The 11,105-nt window shown below is 39.1% G+C and overlaps 1 pseudogene; it reads right to left on the bottom strand.

The window, feature by feature from the left end:
- Positions 1-6,121: 6,121 nt before the first annotated feature.
- LOC105812875 lies at positions 6,122-6,601 on the bottom strand (annotated as a pseudogene).
- Between the last annotated feature and the right edge of the window lie 4,504 nt (positions 6,602-11,105).

Raw genomic sequence — 11,105 nt, 5'->3', positions numbered from 1 at the left:
CAAAATCATCTGAGAGGTCAGCAAATTGCTAACAAAGTAGACATTGGATTGACAAACTAGAGGTTGATGGTAGCCCTAACAAGAACCATTTCAGTGGAGTAGTGCAGACAGGAACTATATGGGAGAAGGCTGACCAGTAAATGAACAGCAAGAAAGTGCAGATGGCTTTTGGAGACAACTTTTTCATGACATTGGCCATCAAAAGTTTCAGGAGGTACAAGGGGAAAATAATAATAACAACAAGAAGAAGAAAAGCTACAACTTATTGAGTGCCTGCTATCAGCCAACAAATTGTCTCCAATCCTTACAACAACCCTAGATGGTAGATATTATTATCTCTGTTTTACAGAAATTCAGTGAAGTTACGAGCATGCCTAAGATTATATAGCATATTCATTTCCTATGTTATGTAACAAATTACACATATTTTATCAGCTTGAAACAACCCATTTTTATTATTATTGCACAATTTCTGTGGGTCAAAAGGCCAGAAAGGGCTTAGCTATGTCCTCCGCAAACCTGTAATTAAGGTATCAGTCAAGAATTAACTCTCATCTGGAGGCTCGACTGGGGAAGGGACTACTTCCAAGCTCTGTTATGTTGATAGAAGAATATATTCCCTGTGGCTGTAAAATTCATGACAGCTTTAAAGCCAGCACTGGAGATAGCAAGTCTGCTAAAGACATGGAATCTCACATAAAGTAACATAATTATGGCATCACCTTTGCCACACAATGTAATGTAATCACAAGAGTGACAGCCCATTACCTTTGACATATTCTATTGGTTGAAAGTAAGCCACAGGACTCACATGCAAAAGACAAGGATTATACAAAGGCACAAACACCCAGAGGCAAGGGCCATACACCTTAGTATATGTCCAACACACACCATAGGTGGCTCTTACGGACTTGAAGAGCAGTTCTATTTTATTCCAATATCCATTTTCTTTCAATTTGACCATTGTACCCTTACAAATATAAGAACAAGTTTCTAAAAATGCGGAGCCTTCTGAAAATGGAATATACTGGCTACAGAGGTACTAAGTTCTCTATCATGAGAGATGTTCAAGCTTGAGTTGGACAGTCATTTGATGAGGAGGTGACTAAAAGGCCCCACACTTTAGTGAGGGTGTCATGGGGCAGGACAGGAGTGGAGGAAAGTGTTGAGTTGGGTGGCTTTCAGGATGCTTCTCAACCTTGCAGTTCTGATTTTTTTCAGGCACGCTATAGAATCACAGGATGTTAAGATGGGGAGGAGTCTTTGAGATGAAGCCCAGCCCCAACACTTAGATAAGAGAACTGAGGTCTAGAGAAGTAAACTTGTTTCAGGCTCAGTGCAAGCTTCTGGTGGTAGAAAATTAATACATATAATGCCTGTTTTTAAGAAGCTTATAATCTAATTGAGAGAAAGTAGTAAAACTATAACATAACATACAGTAAGTTCTATGATGAAATTATGTTTAAGGCACCCCAGATATCCAGATGAAGAGAGGAACCCCAGGAGGGAGGCAGATGATTGGGTCAGATTCAGATCAGTGGACATCGATGTACCTAAGGGACATCCAGGTGATGTTGTCTAGTATAGCACTTCTCACACAAATCCACCTAGAGATCTGGTTAAAATACAGCCTTTGATTCAGCAGCTCTGGAATGGAGCCTGAGATTCTTCATTTCTAACAAGACCCAAGTGGTACAGATGTTCCTTATCCTCAGACCATGGTCTGAGTAGCAAGGATCTAATAAGGCAGTTAGAAAAGCAGTCTCAAGTATCTGCCCTTCATTCGTTCCTTTTCCACCTCATTCTGCCATCTGTTCTCTGAACTGGAGAGACTGGAGGCCAGTGCCAGATAAGGAGGAGAGACGCTGAGGGGATTTCCAGATGGGAGCACCTTCACCAGAGGCCACGGGGGACAGCCACGTTACCTACAAAGGAAAGATGCCCTTGAGTTGATGCAAAGAATTCATCCACCATTTCTTACCTTCAGTTCACACTCACAAACCTTCCTTTTTAAGGGAATCCAAAAACAAATGATAGCCCACCACTGCAAGATTTTAGTAACGCAGATTGGTGTGTCTGATGAACCAGGAACTGTGGCTTTGACATAATAGACAGGTTTCAATGCAGTGGGTGAAAACCAAAAAGAGGTAGGTAGAGGGTAAGACACTGAAAGGAGAATTAGGGCTGAGTGGAGAAGAGGCCAGAGCTAGAGGAGAGTGTCCTAAAATGACCTTTCCCTTTTTCAAGATAGCACCTAGACTCACTCTAGATAAGAATAAATTCCAAACCTGCTGCATCCACAATTCTGTGAGACTATTTTATCCATCAGGCACTCTAGGCGTGGCGCCCGTGTCATGTGAGTTCTTCAGGGACCTACAAAAATGTTTGAGGCCAGAATACAAAACTATTGACTCCCAAATGTGAAAAGAAACCAGCAAAATGTAAATTAATAAATGTTTATTGCCAAAATACAATATTATTTAACCTCATTCATTGTTCATTTTAGTATTCATAAAAATTTCATTACATCTGAAAACCATTTGTAAGTTAGATTTGTTCACCTTGCAAAAACTCCTCAGTAAATATGATGATCGCCAAGAGATCCTAGCAAATTGCCAATTAAGTAAACTTTCAGTAGCCAATAACTTCTAAAGAATCATACAGAATTTTTACAGCAAAATATACATATTTTTATGCAGGCTTTGGATGTATATTAATACATATAATGTGATGTAAGTTCTGACACCTGGCGCCAGCCTTAGAATGTGGCCATTCCTTGTGAAAAACTATAATAAAAACTGAAAAAGGAAAATGACTGCCCAGATGACAATAAATGTTCAGGTGAAAATTATAGAATTCTTAAGGTTTTACTCAAAGTGGTCTAAGGATTTAAAAAGCATGAATTCATTCATTCAGCCGTATTGATCGAGCACCTACTATGTGCAGGGCACTATTCTGGGCAAAGGAAGACAATAGTAAAGAAAGTAGCAGACGACGATGTAATAAAAGAGTAACTTGAAACAAGGCTCACTGAGCCTCACTCTTCCCACCCACCTGAGGCAGGGCCAGGGAGCCTGACTGAGGGAAAGGGACCTTCCTCCTCAGAAAGAATGGAAAAAACTCACACTGATGAAGTGCCTACTGTGTGCCAGACTCCGTGCTAAGTGCTGCCTATTTCATTATCTTGTTTAATCCTTCTGATAGCTCTTTGCAGGCCTGTCATTTTCATAATAACAACAAGGAAACAGGGTTGAGGGCTTGGCCACCTGCCTGAGGTCAGATAGCTGGTCAGTGAGCAGGCCAGTTGGAATTTAGACCACAAGGCTCCCCTCGGACCCCGTTTCTGAGGGGCAGCCACGCTGCCACATCATACTTGGGAAGTTCCGTGAACTGGCATGGTTGGTGAGAGCCAGGGAGATGGGCCGAGCTATTGGTGTTGTGCCTCTTTGGCGCTAAGCAGGGACACAAGCCCCACCCAGGCCCTGGCTCTGTCAGGGAATTCTCACAGTGGCCTTGAAGGTTCTGCATGTGCTTTGTCTCTGTCCTCACTTACCTCCCCCTTAAATGAACATCTCTCTGGCCTGGAGCTGTGTGCTCCCATCACTGCCCCCCAACCCCCAACACCCCCAGCACGTCTTAGTCCTTCAGATGGGTATCTGTGGCTCCAGCAGTGCTTTGCCGCAGGATCCGAGCTCAATGTCCTCCACCTCCCTGGCAAGCCTGCAGGAGCGCTGCTTCCTCACTCGGGGCCCAGCTCAGGCCAGCTGCTCTTCCAGCAGCCCCCTCGGCAGTGGACAGGCCTCTCCCGGGCCCTGCTGCCCAGCTACCCTCTCGTCTTCTCTCCTCTCCATGTCCGCTGTTCCTCTGGGGTGGCACTGGGCCTGACTGTCTCCTGGGCCAGACACCAGCAGCTCTGGGAATTGGACGGATGTCAGGAACAACCATCCCACGGGTTTGACTGCTCACTTCCAAGCACTCCTCCCTGAGGGTCCTCCTCCACGGGCTGCTGGTGAAATGATTCCGGACCCCAACACCTGTCTCTGGTGACCGAGCTAAGGTCCCTAAAAAGTGAGTTGGCCTTTTTGTCTTTCTGCTTAGTTTTCTAGCTTTTATCCCCTTTTTTTTGCAAAGTACTTAAGTATGAAGAAAGAGGCAGCAGTAATTATGGTTTTTCTCCTTCTGGTAAAAGAGCTGTACTAAAGAGAGTTTGAGGGATTCCTAGACACAATATTTGGACTTCCCCCCACCCCCAGCCCCTGAAATAGAAGTCAATCTTCCTGTCCTTCTAGGGGCAGCTGCAGGTGCCACGGTAAAGGGCTGGTCAGAAGCTAAAGTGAATCACAGCAAGTGAAAGCCATCCTGTCTCGTAGTAACAGCAACGGATCACAGCCCACGCCAAAAATATACCAATATAGACAGACTTCCTCTCTCCCTCTCTCCCTCTCTCTAACCAGCTGTCTTTAGTAGACAGCACCAGTCACCTGCCCAATATCCGTTCCTCTCGTCTTCCTCATGTTGAAGACCTTCATTTCCAAGCCTCCTCGCAGCAAGGCAGATCTGACTGGCCATGTCTGCTATCCCACCAGCCTCGGGATTTTGGACAGGATGACTCGAGATGTGGCAGCCAAAGCAGACTTTCAAAATATGACATCCACCAGGTTAAACAGACCCTACAAGTCTCACTCCTTTCATCTATTTGGAATTTAATTTTATAAATGATACTAGACATGAGTCCTCTTTAATTTTCTTCCAGATGGACAGCCTGTTGCACTCATATTTTTTATTAAATAAATCATTCTTCCTCCACTGAACTGAAATCACACATTTTCATATGTAAAATTCTCATATAAAATGAGACCTATTTCTGAATTGTCCATCTGTGTTCTAATGCATAGAGTTATCCATATGCCTATATCATATGACTTACATGGTGGCTTTTAGTGTTTTAACACTTAGTAAAGCAGGTGCCTCCACACTATGTTTCTTTCTATACTTTTACTGGCTGTTCCCAGGCATTTTTCCTTCATGTGACATTTAAGATCATCATAATTAATTAACCTCCCAAAGCCCTCATTGGAATTCTAATTGAAATTACATTACTATATTAATATTGACATAAGTGATTTTGTATGGTATAAACTCTTCTCATCCAAGAACATGATTAAGTTTTTTCATTTATTCAGACACTAATTTACATCCTTCCATTTTGATATTATCATTTACATCACAAAGGTTCTTTACTTTCTTACTCATAGTTTAAAATTTTTGTTGGCATTGTAAATGGAATGTTTCTCCCATTTCCATTTCTAGGTTCTTATTTCTAGAATAAAGAAAAGCTTGCATCCAACATTACCAAATTCTCTTAATTATTCTGAAATGTTTAGAACTTGACTTTCTTTGTTTTTCTAGGTATAGAATCCTATGATCCGTGTAGCTCTTTTTTTCCCTAATGTTTAATGTATTATTTTATTTTATCTTAATACATTCACCAGAACCTCCAAAACAATATTGAACCATAGGTAATAATTGGCATCACTGTCTTTTTTCTGAATTTCATTGATTGGTCTTCAGCATTTCAATACTTAGAATGGTGTTTTCTATTTTCTATTTTGTTTTCAAAAATAGTCTTTATCATATTTAAATAGTTTTCCTTTATTACCATTTAGAGTTCTTTAGTAGGAATAACTGCTGGAGGTGGGAGGTTAAATCAAATGCCTTTTCAGCATTGATTGCTCTGGTCATATGGTTTTTCTCTTAATTTGTTGATATGACAAATTATTTATAAATTTCCTGATATCCAATCACTCTTGCCTTTCTTTCTTGATTGTAGTGTACCATTCATTTGATACTTGCTGTATTCTTTTTGCTAATATTTCATTTTTAAGTTTTGCAGCTATATCCATAAATAATGTTGGTCCATATATTTTGTGTACTATTTGTGTAATAACTAGTTTTGATATTAATGCTACACTGGTTTCATTAAATGAATCTGAGAGATTTCCGTCTTTATTCTATGATCTGTAATAATTTTCTATGATCTGGAATAACACTGGTCTTATTTGCTCTTTTTTTTTTAAGGTGAAAAGATATATATATTTAGAATTAGCCAGTTGGACTCGGTTTAGATGATCCCAATTTTGTTGGCAACATCCAAAGCATTGTAATCCAGAGCCAGTCAAACACATGCCTTCTTCTCTCCATCAAGCCTGGTCAGGGTGTTGACCTTGGCCACATCAATGTCATAGAGCTTCTTCACAGCCTGTTTGATCTGGTGCTTGTTGGCTTTGACATCCACAATGAAGACAAGTGTGTTGTTGTCTTCTATCTTCTTCACGGCGGACTCAGTGGTCAAGGGGAACTCGATGATGGTATAGTGCTCAAGCTTGTTTCTCCTGGGGGCGCTCTTCCCAGGATATTTGGGCTGCCTCCGGAGCCGCAGTGTCTTTGGCTGTGGGAAGGTGTGTGATGTACAGATCTTCTCTTTTTAGTGGCTGTGGATGCCTTTCAGCACTGCCTTTTTGGCCTTTAAAGCCTTTGCTTTGGCTTCTGCTTTGCCAGGAGCTTCCTGGACAGGAGCTTCCTTCTTCCCCTTCGGCGCCATCCTGTGAAAAGGTATTTGTTCTTTATAGAATAAATCTTATCCAGCTGTAAAATCATCTGATCCTGGCTCTTTTCACACTAGTAGATCTTTCAGTGCCTGTCTAATTTCTTCCACAGTAATTGTTCTGCTCAAATTTTTCACCTCTTAATGGGTCATTTTTAGAAACTGTATTTTTCTGAAAATCATTATTTTCCTCTAGATCAGGTTAGTAAACAGCAGCTCACAGGCCAAGTTCAAGTCCACAACCCATTCTACAGCATTGAACTAAGAATGATTTATAAATTTTTAAATGATTAAATTCTCAATCGTTATTTAAATGTCTACATAATATCTTTGATTTTACCTCTTGGCTCACAAATGCCAAAACATTACTACCTGACCCTCTACCGAGAAAATTTGCCAGCCCATTTCTTAATTTTTAAATAGATTGCCAATGAGTTGCATGTAATATTCGCCTATCGTTTTAATCTTTGCATTATCTGCAGCTCTGTCTCTCTTCTTGCTCCTAGTCTTGCATATTTTTGCTCTCACACTTTTTTCTTAACCAGGCTTATGAAAAGCCTAACTTTTTCAAAAAACTAGCTTTTATATTTGTTTATACATTGTACTCTTTTAGTTTTCTATTTCTTTAACTGTGGCTTTTGGCTGTATTATCACATTTCATCATTATTTTGGATACCACTTAGAAAAACAAAATGCTTTCACATAATCTAGAAGATAAGGCCCTCTTATCTCTTAAAACGTTTACATATTGAAGACCTCTTTTAGATTTATGTAGGCATAAATTTTAATCATATTTTTCTTGTGCATCCATAAAAGGAAAATATAAAATTGCTTAAGGTATTTCTAAAATGTCTTCTCGTTGAGAATCCAGCACTTTTAAATCACTGTGAATTCAATCTTCGGTGTTCATATTTTGCCATACAATATTGTCCTCTGCACTGGTGGTGAAGCATTTCTTAAAAGAGTGTTCCACTATTGTTTCCAATATTTTCTTCCAAATTGTTGGTACTTGCTCTGCAAGTTTTGATGCTTGTTATCTCTTACTGTAAGTGTCATTCAAAATATTTCAGACATCAGCCAGTACTCATATTTTTTCCCTCAAATAGTGCTTAAATGGTTTTTTGACTGACATGCCAAAGGATTTCAATCATGCCACCAGGAAAAACAACCAAGTTCTTACATGCATAGGCAATAACAATGGGGTCACACTGCTACATGGTCAACAGAAATTGAAGACACATCCTGATTTCAGAGATGTCAAAATAAAAAATAAAGTGGGTCTTGAATTGATGAAATATGGTAATTTTTACTTCCTGGCTTATCTGGGTTTATTTTATATTTTTTGCTTTTTTTTAAGATAGATAATATGTTTAGTCTTTCTTGTATAATAATGAAAATACTTAAGGCTATGAATTTTTCTGTGAGAATAGCTTTTGTGTGACTCTTAAGGTTTTCGAATAAAATATTTTCATTGCTTTTAAATAGATTGTAAATTCTGTTTTGATGTCCAGTTGTACCAAGTGTTATCTATTTATTTTTATTCTCCATGTAGTGATATTTTTGTTACTTTTCAGTATTTGTTTATAATTATATTAGATAATGACCATACAATTTGTCTCATAAAATCTCTAACTTTAAAAATATGATGCCTTTTGTGGCAATATATATAGCTAATTTTATATTATAAATTCTTGTGGACATACAAAAATATATAATATTTATTCGAAGAAAATAAAACAGAATTTACTAAGAATTAAAATCAGTTTGATAATTGTTTCATTCAATCCCTCTTTGTCTTTACTTGTGCTTCTAGTAGCTATGAAAAACTAGAAAAATTAAGAAATTTCAAGAAGCTCAGAGTTTCTGGATAATGTAGAAACTTAAGTGGACCTAGGGAGTAATATTGTTTTTTAACCACATGGTCATGCCAAGGTCACTCTGTAGCCACAGATTAGAGATCAGGATGGCAGGGGGTTGTGACTGAAAGAGCCACACAGGGAGCTCCTGAGATCCTGGTAAAACTCTGGTTTTTTGTTTTTTTTTTTATTTCAGCATATTATGGGGGTACAGATGTTTAGGTTATGTATGTTGCCCTTGCCCCCCCTACTCCGCTAAGTCCGAGTTTCAAATATGTCCATCCTTCGGGTGGTGCGCATTGCACTCTTTGTGTATGCATATACCCGTCCCTTCCTCCCTCCTCTCCCCTTCCCCTTCCCCCCTGCCCAACATCCAATAGATGTTATTCTTATATGTGCACTTATGTGTTGATTAGTTAATACCAATTTGATGGTGAGTACATGTGGTGCTTCTCTTTCCATTCTTGGGATACCTCACTTAGAATGCGTTCCAGCTCCATCCAGGAGTATACAAGAGGTGCTATATCACCATTGTTTCTTAAAGCTGAATAGTACTCCATGGTATACATATACCACATTTTATTAATCCACTCATGTATTGATGGACACTTGGGTTGTTTCCACATCTTTGCAATTGTGAATTGTGCTGCTATAAACATTCGGGTGCAGGTGTCTTTCTTATACAGTATCATTTGCTGTTTTGGGTAGATGCCCAGTAATGGGATTGCTGGATTGAATGGTACTTCTACTTGTATCTCTTTGAGATATCTCCATATTGCTTTCCACAGAGGTTGCACTAAAAACTCTGGTTTTTTGACTCATGTGCCGGTTGCATAACATGTTCAGTTTGTGAAAAATCTATAATTTTTATACATTTCTCTCTACGTATATTTTTCTTCTTTCTTAAAAGTTTTTTAATATAACCACGGGGTTATTTAATGTCATTTCTTCTCCCTTTCCCTATTCCCTTTTCTCTCCAAGTATTGATCTAAAAGAAATATTGATTCCACCTTTAGACCTTTGTAAAAACTGCTTCATGTTCCTACTCCTTCTTGTTTTCATTGTTCTTTTCCCATATATTAGTCAGAATAGTTTAACCTACAGTTTAACCCAACATTTCTGTGGCTTGACTTGCTCATGCAAAGCCCTATACAAATCAGGAGAACTTCCTCTGTCTTATAGCTACTCTGTCTAGAAAGCATGACCTTTAAAGGTTGCGGTGGCAGAGAAAGAGGAATCTGGAGGCTCTACCCAGGAGGTTTTTAAGAGCCAAGTCTGTGACTTGCACTACTTCTGCTGTCATCTGATGGACAGAACCCAGTCACATAGCCTAACTGCAAGGGTGCTGGGGAAATGATAGTTGACATTTTGCTTCTGGTTGCCTGCCTTAACTAATGGCTTGGGAGAGCACATTTCAAGGTCTCAACCCTGCAATCTTTCCAGTTGTGTAAGGTACCTCTTAATCCTACAAACCAGCTCTTAAGCTCATGAAATTGGCATCTTAATCCCTTGTCCTTTACCATAATACCAAATGATGTATGTATGTACACATTTTGCTTTACTGAGAAAGCAAAAGATTCCCATGCTTGTTTATAGTTAGGTTTGGGAGCAGGAAAAGGGGAGTTTTACTTATCTATTTACTTATTTGTTTTTAACATTTCTGATTTTGCTTGTACATTCCTTAACATTGATCCAATTTCAGACTTGATATCTCTTATAAGCAATATATTAAAAGAATCAAACTCATGTGATACAATCAACAGATGGCTTGATCATTTTCTCCTCCTGCCCATTCAAATCAATTTTGCAGGGCTAATTTTTCCCCTTCCCACTAGGATGAAATTTAAGGTAAGTCTTATGGTTTTATGGTCATTCATCATTAATTTAAAAAAATTTCTAGCTACTTGTGGTCATGAAATCAGTCTCAGTTCAGCAATTAAAATATCTAATCCTATGTAATGGTCACAAGATTCAAATTCATTTAGAATTAAATCTTCCTGTCCCCCAGATCAGATGTGCTTTGAGAAAAAAATAGGTATGGTCAACTCTTTTTCTATTCCTCCATCTTGAGCTTTTGTTCTCCTCTATTCTCTAGGCTACTTCTACCTCCTTTAGACTTAGAGAGCAGGGAGATGTAAGGAACAGAAATGTTCTTATTGGACAGACACTGTCATTAGTATTTATTGATAGCAATAAGATAGATTATTTGAACGTAGTCTTAGTGACACCTCCAAAAGGCTCTGCCGTTGGAGCTGGTTGCATAGCAAAAATATACCTACATGACCAGCAGGGTATAAGAAACCCTGGCTGAAACTCCACTCTGGGCTTCCAGAATCCTAGGTAGTCCATGAACACATCAGTTATTCGTGATTTAAGATAGCAAGTAAATTCTGCCATGGCCTTACAGAGGGAAGACAACTGGAGCTTGTACCTGGTCTCTCTTGACCCCCTGCTGGGAGGCAACCTTCACCTTGCTTTAATGTTAATGCTATGTTTTAACCCTTTCCTGTAATAAAATGCAGATCTGTAAGCATTGTCATTTGGGGTCCTGTGAGTCTTCTTTAGCAGTCAGTCTCAATTGCCACCATTTGTGTCATTGACATCAGTGCTTTCTAGGATTGGCAGTTGTATACAACTGACTCTTT

Source organism: Propithecus coquereli, unplaced genomic scaffold (assembly GCF_000956105.1).
Source record: "Propithecus coquereli isolate 6110/MARCELLA unplaced genomic scaffold, Pcoq_1.0 Scaffold268, whole genome shotgun sequence".
In the NCBI taxonomy this organism is placed as follows: Eukaryota; Metazoa; Chordata; class Mammalia; order Primates; family Indriidae; genus Propithecus; species Propithecus coquereli.
This window is presented reverse-complemented; position numbering and strand designations above follow the sequence as displayed.